The sequence below is a fragment of the Lissotriton helveticus genome, chromosome 11 (genome assembly GCF_964261635.1).
Source record: "Lissotriton helveticus chromosome 11, aLisHel1.1, whole genome shotgun sequence".
In the NCBI taxonomy this organism is placed as follows: Eukaryota; Metazoa; Chordata; class Amphibia; order Caudata; family Salamandridae; genus Lissotriton; species Lissotriton helveticus.
In genome coordinates, this window is record NC_136072.1 from 727906813 (window position 1) to 727926025 (window position 19213).

The following is a 19213-nucleotide window of genomic DNA, read 5'->3' on the forward strand; positions in this document are numbered from 1 at the left end:
GTATAATGTATTATTCTGCAACAAAGTTCACTAAAATAAAACTTTTTGAACTTTGGAGGCAATGGTAAATGTGTATCATATGTAGACAAAAATGAAAGTTAGCTCCTATCCTAGCCTGTTCTACTGCTTAAGCAGAATGCACTGACCTTGCAATCTGGTTCCATCGTTGGTGATGGTTACTTAAGTTGCCTTCCAGCCATTCTCCAAATTATATGTTGGTTAGAAGTAGTGCAAGAAGGTGTCCCTTCCTGCACATAAACAATAATTCCCCACTCCCCACAATGCAGGCATCCTTGCGCTATGGTGTAAGGGTGGCTGCATTGGTGCTAGGCAGCTGAATTTAGCGCTAGTGCAGGGGGAAATGCAGGGCTGCACCGTAAATATGGTGCAGCCCTTCGTTTCAGAAGGTGAGGAGCGCAGCCTTAAGCCAATTAGGCTAACGCCACACTCCGTCACTTCTTTGCAAATATGCCCCTAACTTTATTACAGCTCTGGGTCTTGTGGGGCGATGCTCCTCCACTCAAATAAAGGCGCTGCCCCTGAAATGTACTCTTTAAATGTGGAAAGCCTCTGCTTCTATGTTGTTACCTGACTCAGCAGCAAGAACCTCTTTGAAAGCCTCTAAATCTGTGATCTCCTCTAAAATGTGTAGAGTCTAATTGGAAAGAAAGAAAAATCTCTGGTGTAGCAAATACTTTTTAAACATTTAATCATAGCTTTTTCTTGCCATTTAGAGGCGACTGACTAGTTTTTCTATCACTGATAATAGCCCCAACGGCAGTGAAAACATTTGCAGAAGACAGGTCACAATATGGGGCAGTACAAAGTTCATAGGTCGCACGCTACTCCACCATTACAGCGTGTGTACCCCAGGAGCATCACGGTAGATGTTGTTTTCTCAAAGCGGGTGCGCTTAACAAAGTTCCGAAGTGTGATGCATGGTTGCAGGCCAACTCTGGACACCGGTGTTTCTGGATTTTTGTCCTTCATCAGCAGAGTGTAGGATGAGTGTCAGGGGTTGCTGTGCAGGCTGCCAAAGTGTTATCAGGTATGGTACCTCTCCAGGCGCGTAGGGCGTTAACCTGAGCTCGTCAGCTCGAAGGCTCAGGGGAGCCGTAGTTACGTACAAAGTTCATAGGTCGCACGCTACTCCACCATTACAGCGTGTGTACCCCAGGAGCATCACGGTAGATGTTGTTTTCTCAAAGCGGGTGCGCTTAACAAAGTTCCGAAGTGTGATGCATGGTTGCAGGCCAACTCTGGACACCGGTGTTTCTGGATTTTTGTCCTTCATCAGCAGAGTGTAGGATGAGTGTCAGGGGTTGCTGTGCAGGCTGCCAAAGTGTTATCAGGTATGGTACCTCTCCAGGCGCGTAGGGCGTTAACCTGAGCTCGTCAGCTCGAAGGCTCAGGGGAGCCGTAGTTACGTACAAAGTTCATAGGTCGCACGCTACTCCACAATATGGGGCAGATTATGATGGCGGAAGGGCCGCCACCGCAGGGCAGGCCGTGGCAACCGCCAGCTGCGTGGTGGCGGTCTTTCCGCCATCGAATGGATATTTCTCACCGCCAGATTAGGATGGCAGTGGGAAAAGGAATGTGTCCGCTACGGACGCAAAGACCGTCCGCAGCCAGCAATCATCCAGAGTGCCTGGCGGATGGCCCAGGGCGCCCAAAATGGTGGTGTTGCCTAGCAGGCACCACCCACCAGATTAGGATGGCAGTAAAAGGCAGCCTTTCCATGGCGGCAATGCCGCCATGGAAAGGTATATGGTCTTATACCACAGGGCCCATTGCGGGCCCCCCGGGTGGGAGGGTTGGGGGGCTGCACTTGGGTGGTACCTATGATACCCCCCTACATTGCCCTGCCCAAGGTGGCAGACACCGTGCGGTGCCTGCCATGTTGTGCATGGCAATGCACGGCGGGCCTCTTTGGGATTGCGGCGGGTGCTGTCTACAATGTTGAAGATACGAATGCGACTGCCAGGTTGGCGGTCGCATCCTAATTATTGTTGCACCGCTAGGGTCCACCCGCCATCCTAATAGGCCCCTAAATATTTTATTACTGGAAAAGTCATTGTTAACTACTTTTCAATTATACTGTGGCAACATAGCAACGGCTTTTGGTGGAAAAGGAACTCTACCTTTGTTTCAGTAATGAGCTGCAACATAATCTCTTCTGGCCTTCATGATATTGCTATTTTCCAATGTACCCTAAGGTTCCCAGTGTTCAGAATGTAGAAAATAGTTATCAAATGGAGGTTTGTCCCTCTAATGAGCCTGTGGGTAGAAGAGGTGCCACAGTTAACTTCAAAAGAATAATAATAATCTTGTACTTATGAAATGATTGCTTATGATGGATGGACCAACAACTGATATCTGGTGAGCTAGAAGTATAGTAGCGTTATGGTGATGGGCTGACGCAGCTCTATAAAGAAGGAAAATATATTTGTAATGCTACTTGAAGAATAGACCATTCTTTATTTCATTTAGTCTATAACAACCTCTTGTATTTTGAAATACCATCTTCTGAATTGGGTAGAAAAGTAGATATTGTTGATAAGTAATGTGCATCAATAACGGTAGCACTGATGTGCTCCATAATCAGAGCCATACCTTCAAGCTTATCAAAGTCTCTCTATTTTCATACTAACTACATACGGTCATGCAAAACATTCACAAGAGGAATGAGGAGGCTTATGGTAGCATTCTCACAGGTAAATGCCAGTGTAACATATTTAAACAGAGTAGCAAATCTGATTAAGCCACTCACCATGATGGCATTTTCTTTGATAAGGGAATCACCAAACCAAAATGAAGTAAAATAAACAAAAGTGTCAAAAGTATTTTCCATTTTCTCTTTACTGGAGGAGAACTGTATTTTTGCTAATTATCTATCTAAATGCACCTTAAGGCTGCATATAGTTCAGGGGGTGTTGCTTGGAGGCCAACGATGGCGGACGTGTGAGCCTGTTGCTCCGCGCTGGCCTACTTATAATCCTGCAACATCCAAGCACAGGGCGGGCTGCGAGACATATACAAACTGCCCACAGTACGGGAGTGCACCAACCCTGGACAAGCTCAGTCGGAACTCCACGAGAGACCTAATAGCCAGGACGAGTCTGCGCTGAGGGCCTGGATGTTCAAGAGGGCAGCCCTGGGTTGCTGAGTGATGTTGGTCCTGAACACGGACGGTCCCAGCGACCGGGGAGGTAGGTGTACTCGGTGTATGGCGAAGGGGGCCGTGAGACCCTGAGATAAGTGGGGGAGTAGCCCTGCTTGCCACACACTGTGAGTCCCGCAGAGCCAGTTAGAGCAGCACTGCAACAGAGGATTGCCGGAGTGGCTGCGGCGCTCCAGTAGACTAGGTGGCCTACATGAGCAGGGCCCAGCTGCTGCAAAATAGACCCACTCAGATGGCCCTGGAAGTAAAGCTGTGCAGGTAGGCAGTTCGTGGGACAGAGATCATCAGTCAGGGGGGGGGGACAGAGCTCCGGCTGGGACCTGGCCGCGGACGCTGGGCGTCGGGCCTGGGTTGTGTATGGTGGGAGAAATGCCCCCCTTCCCTGGATGTTTGGGGGAGCCCGATGCAGATAGCTGCTGTTCTCGGGGAGGAGTCTTACCTTCACCAGGTGTCACCCCTGGTGGAGACGGACCGTTAGCCCCAGGCATTCTGCCTAGACTTTGCGTTTTGGCACGCTTGGGAGGACTCATACTGGGACCCCACCTCTTCGAGGAGTATTGTCACAAGCCAGCAGTAGGGGACGTTGGTCAGTCTAAAGATCCAGATAGGAAGGCGGTGTACATCTTTTGAGACATGCGGATGCGGTTGTAAAAGGGTCCTGGTCGGGACTGCTGTGATTCAGGGCCCAGCCTAGGGCCCAGTGGTGGTCTGACGTCTGCTCTGGTGTACTAGGGGCCGTGTCTAGACCTTTTCCTGCCTTCCTCGGCTACTTGTCAGACCACTGTTACACGATGAGAGTTGCAGAGGGCTCTTTGCCTGGGCATGGGCCCCAGAAGACGAGGTGAGGGAAGATCAACCTAGAGGGGCCCCAAAAGGCAGCACACCACTGCTGTAGGCCCTAGATGGTTTTACTTGGATAGAGAGCTCCCACCCCTGAAGTGTTTCTTACGCCTGTCTGGGTCTGCTTGGAGTCCTCTATAGATCTCAGGCTTTGACTTGCCCTATGTGGCTCAGTGAGAACCCCGGTTTGTAGTGGGGGCCGGCTCCCTGGAGACTACCAATCACCCCTTCTCTTTGTGCCTCCCTACTGTTGGACATTGAGACCTGCACTTCCCCCAGTTGGAGGCCTGATAAATATAGTGCAAGAGGGAGATTAAGGAGCAGCTTGGGCAGTCTGGGATTGACGCCACATACCCTTCCTACCCACAGAGCAGTACTGTGTTAGTGTGCCCTATTGCTGTGCTGTTGGGGCTCCTTGAAAATCACTCTCAGTGGAGATGGGAAAAACTAGAGTGAATGTGACTGGAGTGCCATCTGGTCGGAGAGATGATGCCCCTAAGCAACAGCAAGAAGCAGCGCTTTTGGTGGACCAGGTAGAGCAACAACTGGCCAAGATATTCAAATCCATAGCAGATACTTAAGCCACCAGGATATTAGTACGGTGTCAGTCGGGTTGGGACTACTTTGAACGGAACATCATAAACTGACAGAGAGAGTGAAGGATGCAAAGGCCTGAATCACAGTCCTGCATCCTGCACAACAATCATTGTCGCATCATGTTACAGAGCTCACTGAACAGGTCCGCATGCTAGAACATAGGGCAGACGGTGCAGAAGGACGCAATAGGAGAAATAATATTAGAGTGGTCAGGCTGCCAGAAGGGACAGAAGGTAAGGACATGATAGTTTTCCTTGAACCTTGACTTCGCACTGGGATGGCCCCAAAAGGCCTTTCAACCATTTACATGCTCGAGAGGGCAAACTGGGTCCCCGTCTGCCCACCCGCACCGGGTCATCCACTGTGTCCAGTGGTGGTGAGACTCCTGCATTTTAGAGACAGGGATACCCTCCTGCAGAAGGCGAGAATAGATGTCCCTTTCGTGATACATAATAGTAAGATATTGATTTTCCCAGACTACACGCTTGAAGTTCAGTAGCGGCGGGCCTCATTTCTCGAAGTCAACAGGGCGCTACGTGAGGAGAGCTTCCAATATTCCCTAATGTTCCCTGCTCGGCTCCACATAATGGTGGACGGTAAAACTCATTATTTCAATGAACCTTGGACAGCTTGGTAGTGGCTTGAAACCTATAAATCTGGGGGACCGCCACCGAAGATGGGCGCTATGCCACAGGCCAGGAACTACACTTCAGGAAGAGGGCCCGGAAAAGGTCCAAATGGAGACTGTCTTTAAAACCGAGCCCTTCTCAAACTGAGAAAGTAGGAGCTGCTGCACTCCAAGCTGTGACTGAATTCATGAAACCTGGAGAGAATGCCTCGGAGGCTGGCTCACTCTCAGTGAAGGGTACCGGGGACTCTGACACGGACTCCTCCTGAGCGGACAGTGTCCCGCTGCCAATAGTCACCCTGAGAATGGCAGATGATCTTTGAACATCGGGGCCTTGCTAGATGGGTTCGCCCACCAGGAAGATACGCAACGCTCTGCTGATATCGGAAGTAGATGGACTGGAAGTTGCTGGTGTCCGGGCCAGCGCAGGCTAATCCGAGAACTGCTTCTTGTGAGCTGTCGCCCACCCCCGATTAGAAGAATGCATCCCTGATTGCTTCGGGTCCTCTGCTGAGATTCATGCTTTTGTTGCAGTTTAGGCAGCTGGTCGTTTCACACTGCTCTAGTTCTTGTTTGCGGGTGTTTTTTAATTGTTTTGTTCTCCTGTTGCAGGGGTGGTACTAGATTTACTTCTTGGGGTGGGGGGCTAGGGCTGGGGATGAGTTCCTAACAATGGCACCCACACATTACACACTGAAATTCCTGATGTGGAATATTAGAGGGATGGGTCAGCTGCAAAGAGGCATAATGTGCATAGATACCTAAGGAGAAGGGGGGTGCAGATAGCCCTACTGCAAGAGACATATCTTACAAAAAGAAAAGTGCAGAAATTGCGTCGACGATGGAGGGGGCAGCTGGACTATGTTAATCTGGATAAGAGCGGAAGTGCCCTTTGAACCCTTGCAAACATTGGTGGATAAAGAGGGCACATATGTGTTGCTGAAGGGGAGATTGCTTTGCTGTGAGATTACTCTAGGCAATGTGTATGCCCGAGTCAAGACCAGGTGCCTTTCTTTCTGAGCCTCTCATCCAGTGTGGCTGGATTAATGATGGCGGATATGATCTTGGGGTGATTTTATTTGCGTAGCTGATACCATGCTAGATCATTCACACACCCCACTACCAGGGGGCCAGGCACACTGGACTGTGGCAGGATTCAGAGATTGGAGGGGGCACTGAGGATTGGAGGACACCTGGAGAACACAGCACCTGGGCGATAGAGATTACTCATATTACTCATCCACACATCAGTTACATGCAAGGCTTGATGCTTTTTTATGCTCCCCGGCACAGGACATTCTATTACCCATTCCGAATATCTGGGGCGCACCTTCTTTTATCATAGTTCCCTGCTATTGACCTTACAACCTTTAGGGAAATGCCCTCTGGTCCCTTGTGGTGGATCAATCCACTGATGTTACAAGACTCCTGTTTTAAGGAAACCTTGGGTACCACTGTTGATGCATACTTTTCTACCAATGCACAAATGGCATCGACCGTGCAGGTGGAGTGTAAGGCATTTAAGGTGGTGACATGGGGGTACTGCCTGGGACAGTCGATAGTGGGACAGAGAGAACTGCACCAGGAGCTGAGAGAGTTATAGGACATGCTACAGGGGTTGGACCATGCACAGGAACCAGAAATTACAGACCAAGGACCTTTAGGGGAAACACAAGCACTTTATCATCAAGCCATACAAAGGCTGAGGTGTCCTGACTACATGAGATACCCTACCAAGGTGCAAGAGGAAGAAGGGAGACCCGGAAGACAACTGGCATGGCAGATTAAACCAGAGATATATGGATCGCTGATTACCCATGTTCAAACTGGAACTGGAGAATCTGTCCGTGACCCAGAGGCCATAAATGCTTTGTTCCGCGACTATTATGAAACCCTGTATAGAGCGCCTCCTCAGGTCTCTCAAGAGAAGCAGAGAGCTTTTTTGATTCTTGTACATCTTAAGTCACTGTACCAACAGTGGCCCGGTGACAGCTCAGGAGATCTGCGTGGCCATTAAGACTATGGCCACAGGTAAGACCCCAGGCCCGGACGGTCTCCCCGCAGAATTTTACTCTGTGTATGCCTCGAGACTGGCTGCCGGGCTGAAAACCCTATATTCCCCCAAGCGGCCCTCCTGTCAATAGACCTGGAGATGGCCTTTGATACTGGGCGATGGGATTACCTGTTTGAGACCATGGGGCGCATGGGTCTTGGAAATTATTGAGTGAAGTAAGTGAAGGTGATATACAAACATTCCACGGCAAGGATCAAGACAGGCAAAACAGTCTCAGCACAATACGGAGTCTTCTGTGTCACCTGACAAGGATGCCCATTATCACCCCTCTTATTTGCTTTGGCTATTGAACCCCTGTCTGCACTGTTCCAACAGGGATGTGAGGGAGTAGGTCTAACTGTGGGTGTATAATCACAAAATTTCTTTATATGCAGATGATATCTTAGCAACGCTGTGGTGGGCTCTGCACTGGCACTAAACCTCTTGGGAAGATATGAGCTCATGTCTGGCTTGAGGGTTAACAAAAACTTGTATGTTTCCCCTGACAGCTGCTATTCCCCACCCCATAGATCTCCCACTGTACCATAATTGGGCTCCCTTCACCATTAGATTTTTAGGGATTCACATCTTCCATTTGCTCGACGACCTGAGAGAGGGAAATCCTCGGAGAGCACTTAGGTATCTTAGATTGTGTGTCCCTTTCTGGTGCTCTTTACATCTCCTGATTATGGCCCGAGTTTTTCTATCAAAGATGGTCATGTTGCCATGCTTGCTATATTTCTTTATTAATCTAACAACTGTTGTACCTCCAGGGTGGTTCCAGCAGCTGGACGCTCTGTTGCGGGATCTTGTATGGGACAAGGGGTGTCGGAGGATGTCCTTAGCAACTTTGCAGTGCCCCATAATGGAGGGTGGTCTGGGGTACCGAACTTTGAACTCTACTACCTGGCTTCTCAATTACAATGGCTGGTGCAGTGGTTGGAATGCATAGGCCCAGAGGGGACAGAATTGATGGACGCTGGAAACCGCAAAACACTATCACCAGCCAGAATGCTTGATCCAACAGTGGTGATTCCTCACCAGTCCTTGTTACAGACTGCGACCCTGCAGTGTTGGAGATGTTGCGTGGGTAAGAAGGCAGAGGCCCCTTTTTACGCCCCGGCCCTGCCACTGATAGGCTTACTGCATGGCAACCCCAGGTTGATATTCTCCCCTGAACAACTGTCAGCTTGGACTGAATAGGACTGGAGCCAGTAGTGGAGTGCTATCAGCAATCAATCCTTGCCCCCTTGGAGGATCTGGTTGAGGTCTTCGGGCTTCAGGCGGGTCAGTTCCTACAGTACGAAGCTCTGGCACAGACATTCAGGATGTTGTGGAGTAAAGGACGAGAAGAACCCACTACACATGTGGTGTTGCACTATGTGCTTACTTTAGGCAGGGCAAAATACCAGGTGAAGTAGTTTTACATCTCACTGTCAGAGATGTTCCGTGCCCCATTACTAACACTGCGTAGTAGATGGGAGACACTGCTAGACAGGGAACTTTCAGTTCCGGAATGGGGCAGAATTTTAGCATACCCCAAAAAGTTTTGATGCAACACCAGAATGAAATTCACGCAGTTTAATTATACACATATGACATATATGACACCCCATGGTAGCAAAATATGTAACTGCCAGAGGTGTAATTATAGCACCACTGATTTCATACACATGGCCTGGAGCTGCATTATAATAAGCAGGTTCTGGGTCGGAGTTCTGAACGTTGCGGTTGCGGCGGTGGGGCAAGTGCTCAAACCCACGATTGGAGTTTGCCTGCTGGGGCATTTCCCCCGACCGCCTAAACGGAAGGCGGAAACTTGGTCTCTGAAACTCGCCTTTGTCCTGGATAGAAGGAGGATAGCGTTAGCCTGGAAATTTGCCAGTGGCCCCAAGATTGGAGATTGTAAGTGCGATGTGACCCACTGGGTGGGGCGAAGGGAAGCGCCCTGGCCAGGGAAGAAGCACAGGGACTGAGATGCCGCCCTATGGTGGAACCCTGGGTGGAGGTCCTTGAGAACTGAGAGCATCCCAAAGGGGATTGTAATGGAATGGAGGAGAGCGTAGACCGTTCTCAGTCAAATGGGGAGCTCACCCAGGAAGTTGGAGACCCTAATAGAAGCGATAGTGTGTCCTCTGTTAACCGGAAGCGTAGTTTGATTTAACAGAGGATGACACTATCGCGGGAGAAAACACAAACAGAAGCGCACTCGCTTGCAGGAAATCACAGTGAAAATTGGGAATAAGTAGTGCTTTGTATTGGACTGGACAAAAGTCTTTTGGAACGTAATTCATATATTGGGGGAATCAACAATGGAGCATAAATTTCACTTGGAGGAAGATAGGTAAATACATGGCCAGCTGGGTCGGAAGTAGAACCGGTGGAGAGGTGCGAGGAAAAGATTGAGGGGGCGAGCCTGACAGCCCTGAAGAAGTCGTGGGGTAATCCCCTATCGACGAAACACGAGTTGGCTGAGCGTAGAGAATTAAAGACAAAGAACAGAAAATACCAAACCATTCTTTCATTAGCAATTGTTAACAATTACATGTTTTGTATATGCATGCAAGTGCTGAGGATTGCATTCATTTTGTGAAACACCTCAGTGTCAAGATTTGGAGGCTTTAGGGTGATTTTCCTCCCCTTGAGCACCACAAGTAATTGGGGCCTTTGCTATAGAATCAAGACGTAAGTTTATGAGCGCCAGGATTATACTAGTACAAATTCACCCCAGTAGGACAATAAAAATATGTTTTAAAAAAAAGGCTGCATATGGTTTTCATTTACACCCCCTTGTCAGGTGTTTTAGGCACATAATTTATGTGAAGATCATGCGCACGCTGGTTAACCATTTTCAAATGTTCAATTAAGACAACCCACTCCAAACAACCTTATTCATAATATTTATTTTGTTTAATCACTCCTGTTACGTATAAATGAAAATTCCTAAAAATCTTGCAAGCTTGTCTTATGACTTGCAACAAGTAATACAGTTGTAATGCATGTTTGAAACCTACTACATTAGGCTCTCAATCACCCACTTTAGCCAAGGACACCTTCAGCGTCCTTCATATAAACCTCATCCAAATTCTGTGCAATTAACAATTCTCCAAATAAGTACGACCTAAACAGCAGTGTCTGGTATCAATCGTTCCTTCCACCGGTACACATTTCTCCCACTGTACTCCACAGATTTATTTTTACTATAGCTCACTTTTATGTATTTTTTTCCAAAGCAGTGTACAGAGACTCGGATTTTGTACCCTATCCATTTGATTCTGTTTCTTGTCAGTCTATGTTCAATTTTCTGTTTTTCTGTAATCTTTACGAAGTTCCAAGGAAAATGGTTCTGGTACCTTTACTGAAGAATCTTAACATTAGGAAATGTAGACCTGCGCTGCTGCAACTACTATTACTGCAAATGGAATTTATTTGTTCAGTGGTACATAAATATATTTCGGCTGCGGTCAGCCTAAGAAACAGGGCTGATAAATAATAAATGTCAGAGTATGCTTTTGTGGAATTGATTATAGCTTGCCACACTTGAAAGTATGCACTTTAACACGTTAGGGTTAGCTCTGGATACCTTTGACTATATAATTAATTTCTTATTGTCTAACACACAAAGACGTTTTGTTAATGTGACTAAAGGGATTTAAGAAGTGTTTACAGACAATTAGTTGGTCTTAAATATATTTTGAGTCTACAGTTTGAATATTGTATTATATTATGCTTTTTGGTAATGATATTTATGGTTTCTTAATGTTTTTTATTTGCGTATGTACTTTTATGGCTTAAACAAGTAGAATAGACTCATTATGATTGATTGATACTGTACACCTAAATAACACTGATCTATGGATGTGTTCTCCTCTTGTACTTCGACCTGCCTTTGAACCAAAACGTATCTATCTACACATCGTATAATCATTAAATCTAATTAAACATATAAAACAATTTGCAGCAAGGAAAAACTCTTTAAATTCAAAATATGTAATAATATCCACTAACATATGAACGGTTAAATACACATCTGTTTTATAGTTTAATTATGATTTTGAACTTGACGTATACAAAAACATAATTAATCACAGCAACAGTACTTGCTTAAACGCTATTTGTTGAAAACAGACTTCCAGTCGGTACTGTAATCTTAATAGTTCTACCCCCGGGAATGCAATGTATTGTGTCTCAAAGCATGTGCCTTGTATTGGAGAAACCTTTGAGTGTGTGTTTTCGGGAAAAATTGCAGCTTTCCAGTCCAGCTCTAGATTTTGCGTGATTTCTCTGTTGGCCTTTTTGCATAATGTATTTCAACAGTCTTAAGAAAAGGTACTCTTTAATACAACTTTATAAATAAGAGTTCAGGAAAAGTGCAGCACAGAGCATTCATGACCCTCCTGAATGTCCTAGCTGCTGAGAGCAATAAATCGGAACACATTAAAAAACACATCGCCTATATGATGGTAAACAATTCGGTCAAATTCAAATCCTTACCATTTTGGAATCAAATATGAATTAAAGGCGTCTTTCTGTGGTTGACTTTTTCTTTGAAGAATACATTGGTAGGGGATATTTAGTAACCCTTGGCGTAGGACTACGCTACGCTTGTGCTACTACGCACTACGCATATTGCACGTAGCACAGTGCAAAAACGCTTAGCGTAGCGGGCATTTTTTGCTTGCTCGTAGTCCTCAGCGTCAAGTTGGCGACCGCGAGCGAGCAAAATCAACATCCCGGCATGATTAAAAAAACTCCCGGTGAGATTCTCAACATGGGGAGGGCAGGTTTCTCATTGCGAGTGGTCGCGTATGCTCGCAAGTGCTCGTGATGAGAAATAACCAGTCCACGTTGAGTACAAATCTACTCGAGTGGCAGAAAACGACCGCTTGCACTATGCAAGATGCCGTTTGCAATGATTGCACAGTGCGAACAAGCATCTGGCTCTGTGCAAACAGTGCAAACAGCATTTCCCTACCACACTACGCAGTTCGTGTAGCTACGTATAGCTTGCGTAGTACGAAGTGCACTTCGCGTAGCTATGCCTAGTGCTACTACACAAACTACGCCCAGGGTTAATATTTAGCACACAAATGTTAAACTGTGCGATGGCTTGCCGTCTTAAATAGCAACTTTGGAAGACATGATTTGTCAGGAATCAGGACTCCTGAGGCAGACAGATTTCAGGTATCAGAGAAACCTGTTTTTCCTGTGGTATCGTAGGGTCCCACAGAGCAGCCACGCTCCTTATCCGCGGGCATACAATAATCCAGAACAAAAAATATAAAGCATAGAGGTTTGACGTTTGAAAGATTGAGACTAGCTTAGATCCTTTAGAAAATTAATTGTTAAACCAAAATCCAAGAAATGTAGGATATTTGTAGAGACAGAAAAAAACAAAGACAAGTGTTGAAATAGTTCAAAAGTTTTACTTGATGACAGACCTCAAATATCATGACCCAAAAAAGGCCAAAAAGATTCATTCCTTCTCACACACCTAAATATTATCACACAGTCTTCCCTTCTCTCCCTCAGAGATGTGTCATCAAAATTACAGTATGCAAGTCCCCTCTCACTAAATACAAATGAAATGTCTTTAATTCTAAAATATGCTAGCTGCACTAAAAGATAAATGATCCAGGTTTTGCTGAGAACTTCCCTGGAGCATCTATTCTTGAGATTAAAGTACTTAGGCCCTGATTACAATGTCGGAATTCCGAGATTGGTTTTATTGAACTCATTTGAAAATTCTCGGGTACGTTAACTAACCCAACATACGTAATATTTCAGCAGGTCAAACCTGACAAAATTTAACAGGGGAAAACATAGTGTATTTCCTGTATCACGTGCATTTTGGTGCATTTAACATCGCAACCCCCATGTCATTCCCCATGATCTCATAATAGGTGTTTTTTGTTGCACCAAATCAATAACGTACCCTGTGGTATTGTTCTTTATCAAGGGAAATAAGGGGCACCTCAATTTGTAATCATGTCCTGTGTTTTGTCTAAATGAATTTCCCTGAATGTCAGGAAGACGTTGCAAAGTTACACAATAATAATCAGACTTTTCGTGATTTTGGCTCTCGGAACGCAAGGAGTCACTGCACATTCAGGCTTTGCAGAATGCTGCTTGATAACATTGCATTTGAAGCTCAATATCCTATCTTGACAACCAATACATGTGGCTGGTTGTTCTGACGGCTCAAGTACTAAGACTGTAGATTTAGTCTGAACTAAAATTATTTGTATTCATTCACCTGACATTTGTGGAAAGTACCTGCATACAATGTTCCTCCTTAGACATAGTCCTACTGCCTTCTGCAGACTTCTGAAGAACTCCTATTGATTATCCATTGGAAGCTCTAGAAATCAATTTTCAAATGATTTTTCATTGAAAGCTGCTTAAACAAAATTCATTGCCTTCAACAGTCTGGTTTTAATTATATCCTCAAAACTTAATAATGCATATGTTGTGGACATATATCCGTACAATTAGTCAGGCCGGAAGACCCATCACAAATGTATTTTCCATTTTGGGGGCAGTGATTTAAAGCATACTGTAGGGTTCCTGTCCAGTCACAGCTTTGAATATTAGCCATTTTTTGCTATTTCATGCCCCGTGATGATATACAATATTGAATTTCACATTAAATGTTGAGATGGAAAAATAGATAGGCATTAGATAGCCAGTTTACTTTACCCGGGTGGCCCTTGTAAGGTGGGGGCCTAAGGCAATTGCTGGCTTTGCCCATGGCTTAAAACATCTCTGCATGGATCAAAAAATTGTTATAACTGGTGGTAAGAACATTGTTATGTGGGTGGTGAAGAAAAGCAACATAACAGTAGAAATATTGTGTGGTTAAGTATACAACAACTTCCACTCTGTTTATTCTTGGTAATTTACGAACAAGCAGAAAGACAAAATCAAGGACTTCAAAGGTCAACCACAGGGAATGTAAAGTAGGTACCTTTATTGAGTAGAATGTTTTCACAGACTCACTGGCTATCACTTTATCAGTATTTCATCAAGATAATTTGTCTCGGGACTAAAAGGTACTTATAAGGTGCAACATTTTGGAAATCACATTTATACTGTTATTGATTGCTGCCACTGTTTGTCACCTTTAATAAACATATATCCTTATACTCTAGCAGGGATGGTACCATTTCCTGAAGTTGTACTTCCAAATCATACAGGAGATGCAGGGCTGATTTTAATGCCTGAAAAGTATCTACAAACCCAATATGTTGTTTTCCTGTAAAAGTCAAGGCATCTTTATCCATTTGATCCAGAGTTACAACTAATCGGTGAATTATCCAAGGGATATATGTTGTTTGAGTCTGTGACTATGCAAGCAAATGTGGGGCAACGTTTTATTTCTGATGTAGAGGTATAAGATGTACCTCCCAAAACTAATATTGGGGTCACAGAATACCAACCGGTCCCTGATTCTTCTTTCAATTCATGTAGTGTTTCCTAGTTGATTGATCTCAGTTTCCTACCTAGGTCTAAAGGTGCACTTACTGTCTTTTTTCTTGACATATTAAACTGGGATATATATATAATATTTGGAATCTTTCTCAGTACATTTGGAGAGCAGTAGCTCATGGGGGGCGGAGGGGGGAGCGGAGGAGAGAATCTTTACTGTGCTCCTCAGAATTACCTGAATCATATTTTGTAAAAGGATATGTAATACATCATCTTTCAATTTTTTCCCCAAATTCAGTTAATTGATTATCCAGCAGTAAAATACAGTTTCCATTTAATACATAGATATTGTATATGGATAGAAAGAAACAAACCATCAAAGAAAACTTCCCCACCCTAAAGTCCCTCCTCCCTTACTTCCATTATAATACATTCATGATCCAGGTGCCCAAGTAGGATCATGTAAAGCGAATACCATGGGTCCACAGTGTCACAATAGTTCAATGGTCCACAAAATACTCTTTCAGGCATGAGGTGGCATCCTCCCTTGAGACCTAGCAAAATAAATTCAGCACTCATAATCTAGGAGGACAGGTCAGTGTGCCTCGTTTCTCATCCATATACAAAATTATTGACTGCTAAATGGTCCTAAGATTTACTCTGTCTTTATCTATGTGACCTATCATGTGCTCGGTTGCCATCGTGTCCCAAATATGCCAACACCATGTGTGCCAAATGAGAGTCTTCATCTGTTTCCAATTCTTGGCGATAGCCATCCTTGCAATTAGAGCAAACTGAAGGAGATGATGGACGGAGCTTTGAAACTTTTCAGACACTCACCCCCAGTTACAGATCTGGGTTGAATCCATCATCGTTCTTTAGCTCACTTCGCCACCTCAGTTCAGACCCAGCTGCCAGGCTATCTTGAATACAGTGGCAAAGTGAGCAAGGGGCCCATGTCTGGGCATACCCTGCCTACTTAGGGTAAACAAAGAAAACACAAGTAGATGATGGACGGAGTGCTGAAACTTCTCAGACGCTCACCCCAGTCACAGATCTGGGTTGAATCCATCATCGTTCTTTAGATCACTTCGCCACCCCAGTTCAGACCCAGCTATATGCAAATCAGTCTTGACCCTGTGCCTCATGGGAACAGTGGACTGTGGGGACATTTTGTGGCATTTGATTATTGTATGGTAACAACCTTTTATTATTTTGAGGAGTGACTCCCTGTGGCAAACCAATAGGTAAAACTTATATATATATTCCTCCACAACTTTTTCCACCTCTGTGTGCTGATGGTGTGTAGGAGTACCCTTGTTCACGTCTGCATATAAGACTAGAGGTTTGGGATTGAAGGAGAGTTTAAATATCATAAATGGAGGAGACCCATGCCTTATTTTCCCTGTATAATGTGAGGAGCTGTCGCCCTCTGTCAGCAGTCGGGTTGCGCTGTCTTTAATTGTGGGTGAAGGACCCAATGTCATATTTGTTGATATCGGAAAGGTTTGTCTCCGGAAGCCAGTATGTTTTATTACAGTCCAAAAAGTATCCGATTAATTTCCTGCTTCAAAAACATGTTCAATATCATTCCACAGTCTTCCTCCTTCCTAAGTGTGTGAGAGCCCACCCCTAGTGCCAGAAGTGAAGTCTGGATTGTCTAGTATGAAGGTGGGGGGGATGAGAATGTCATTATGGCAATTTGGGCCACCACAGCGTCCCATGTATACAACAATGTACTAGTGATTTGGCTATAATATGCATTTTGGGTCTTATACTTGCAGGGCATCCAGATTACGTCCCATAGTGTATGTCCCACAACTGTTCATATGGAACCAATGTTTTCAGGATTCACGCTTATACTATTCCCCTATTATTTGCAATTGAGCAGCTCGATAATAGTAGAGGATATTTTAGAAGCCCAGCGCTACCCCTTCTCATGTGGGGCCATCAAAATGTTTTTGGATATTCCAGGAATCTTGCCCTGCCCGACAAAGTTAATAAAAGATTGGGTGAAGCCCTCCAGTGTGGAGCTTGATATGTGTAAAAGTAGAGCCTGGGAGATGTACAGAAGTCAGGTACCAAGGTAATTTTGATTGCCGCTATCCAGCCAAGCCATTGAACATGCTGGTTATTCCACTTCTGCATTTGTAGTTTCATATACTGCATGAGTTTGTGGATGTTGGCAGGGATGCAACCCAACATGGAGCTGGTATGGTTAACCCCTAGAAAGCGTATAACCTTAAAGATTACGTTGAAGTGTGTGTTGTCGTTTAAAAGTTGAAACCCCGAAGGTGTGAGTCCCAAAGAGGGGAGCTCTGATTTAGAGTGAATAATTTTGTACCCCGAGAGGTCTCCATATATGGCAAAAATCTCCATCAGTGAGGGTTAAGGATACTGGGGTGGTTCCCCGGTAAGGGCAAATCATCCGTGAACAGCGAAATCTTATGATCAACTCCCTTGAAAAGGATGCTTTTCACTGCTGGGGTTGGGCAAATCTTTAAAGCTAGGGGTTCTATGACCAGTACGTATAATAGGGGGGACAAAGTTCAATGCTGTCGGGTGCCACACTGCAGATAAACAGTATCAGAGAAGGAACCACTCACCGGAATTTTGGCAGTGGGCACATGGTATGCTGCCAGGACCATACCAATGAACATCTCCCTAAATCCACAATGGCGGAGAATCACCTTAAAAAATGCCCTGTACACCCTGTCAAAAGCCTTTTTTGGCATCCAGTGCCAGAAGTGCACTTTGGATGCATTTTTGCTTAGTATTCTCGACAAGGTGGGGTATACGGTGGATGATGTTAAATGTTTATCTTCTCATCACACAGCCTGATTGGGCCTCATGAATAAGGTGAGGGGTAGGGGGGGTCAGTCGCATTGCAAGCACTTTCATGTATATTTTGATATCTATATTCAATAGAGTTATAGGTCTGTAGGCTGAGCAGGCTGTGTGGTCCTTATTCGGCTAGGGGATCACCACTACAGTGGCTTCCTCCATGATTGGGGTAACTCTGTGACTGGTCTGGAAATTATTCAAGATGTCTTTCAGTGGCGTTGTTAATTTCCCTATATACAGCTTGTAGAATTCCCCTCCAAACCTATCTGACCTTGAGGGTCTTTTTTGCTTTGAGGGATTAAATGGCTGATCTAATTTCGTCCTCTTCAATTGGGCAGTCCAAATCCTTCATTTGGGATTCGGCCACCCTCAGGAATAGCAGGTCATGTAGATACTGTTACATTGCCTGAGGCAACACTTTAGTGAGATTTTAGAGGTTAACATAAAATTGTTTGAAAAGGTTAGCTTTTGGCCTTAGCTTATGGGTTATTCAGTGGGTTGATGTCATCAGACTTATAGTGCTGTCTTTTTTTTCCCTCCCTTTCAATGTATGCACTAAGAGGTGGTGCGCCTTTTCTCTGATATCAAGATCCTGCACTTCAGTGCGAGCATGGCACGCTCTGCGCTGTTGGCCTGTATTGTTTGATGTTGCCCCCAGAGTGTCATTACTGTTTTAAGATTCGTTTTAGACCTTGTTTGTATATGTTTGTTTTCAGCCAGTTTCAACCTCTTCTCTAGATTGGAGGCGATGTTATGTTATGTTTTAACTATTTATAAAGTGCAAAACTACCGAAAGATATCTCAGCGCTGACTTCTCCTGAGACAAGACAGAGTTAAGAAAAATTTAAGAGGTAGCTGGGAACCTAGGGCTAGATGTAGGTAAATCTAATTTACCGATTCTAAAATACCGAATTTTACCAGTTCGGTATTTTAGAATCGGTAAATTAGATGTAGGTAATAATTTGGTATTTTTTACCGAATCGGTATTTACCGATTCGGTATTTGCCATTGATTCCTATGAGCCTGGAGGCCCATAGGAATGAATGTCAATTACCGAATCGGTAATTACCGATTCGGTAAATACCGAAAATTTCAAGGGTGGCAGGGTGTCACTTTGACACCCTGTTGCACCCCTGAGTAGTGCTTGTGTGCCATGTGGCACACAAACATGCCCTAAGGGCATGTATGTCTGTCACATGGCACAGGTGTACATGCACAGATTTGCATTAACACAGGTATTCCTTATTTACCACCAACTAATAGTTGGTGGTAAATAACAAATCCTTAAAGCCCTGTGGCACTGTTTACAGTGCCACCTACATTTCAACATATAGATTCGGTAAATTTACCGAATCGGTAATTTTACCGATTCGGTAAATTTACCGAATCTGTTTCTCAGTATCCAAATACCGGTCGGTAACGGCCGAAAATCGGTATTTTCGGCCGTTACTGACCGGTATTTGGATACCTACATCTGGCCCTTAATTATTAAAAAGCCAGGTTTTGAATGTTTTCCTGTACATTTGTAGTGAAGGCAAGTCTCTGATCTGAGAGGGGAGGGAATTCCAGAGCTTAGCAGTGGCCACCACCCCAGTTAGTTCTAAAAGTTCTGGGGACTACCAGAAAGTTTGCACTGGTA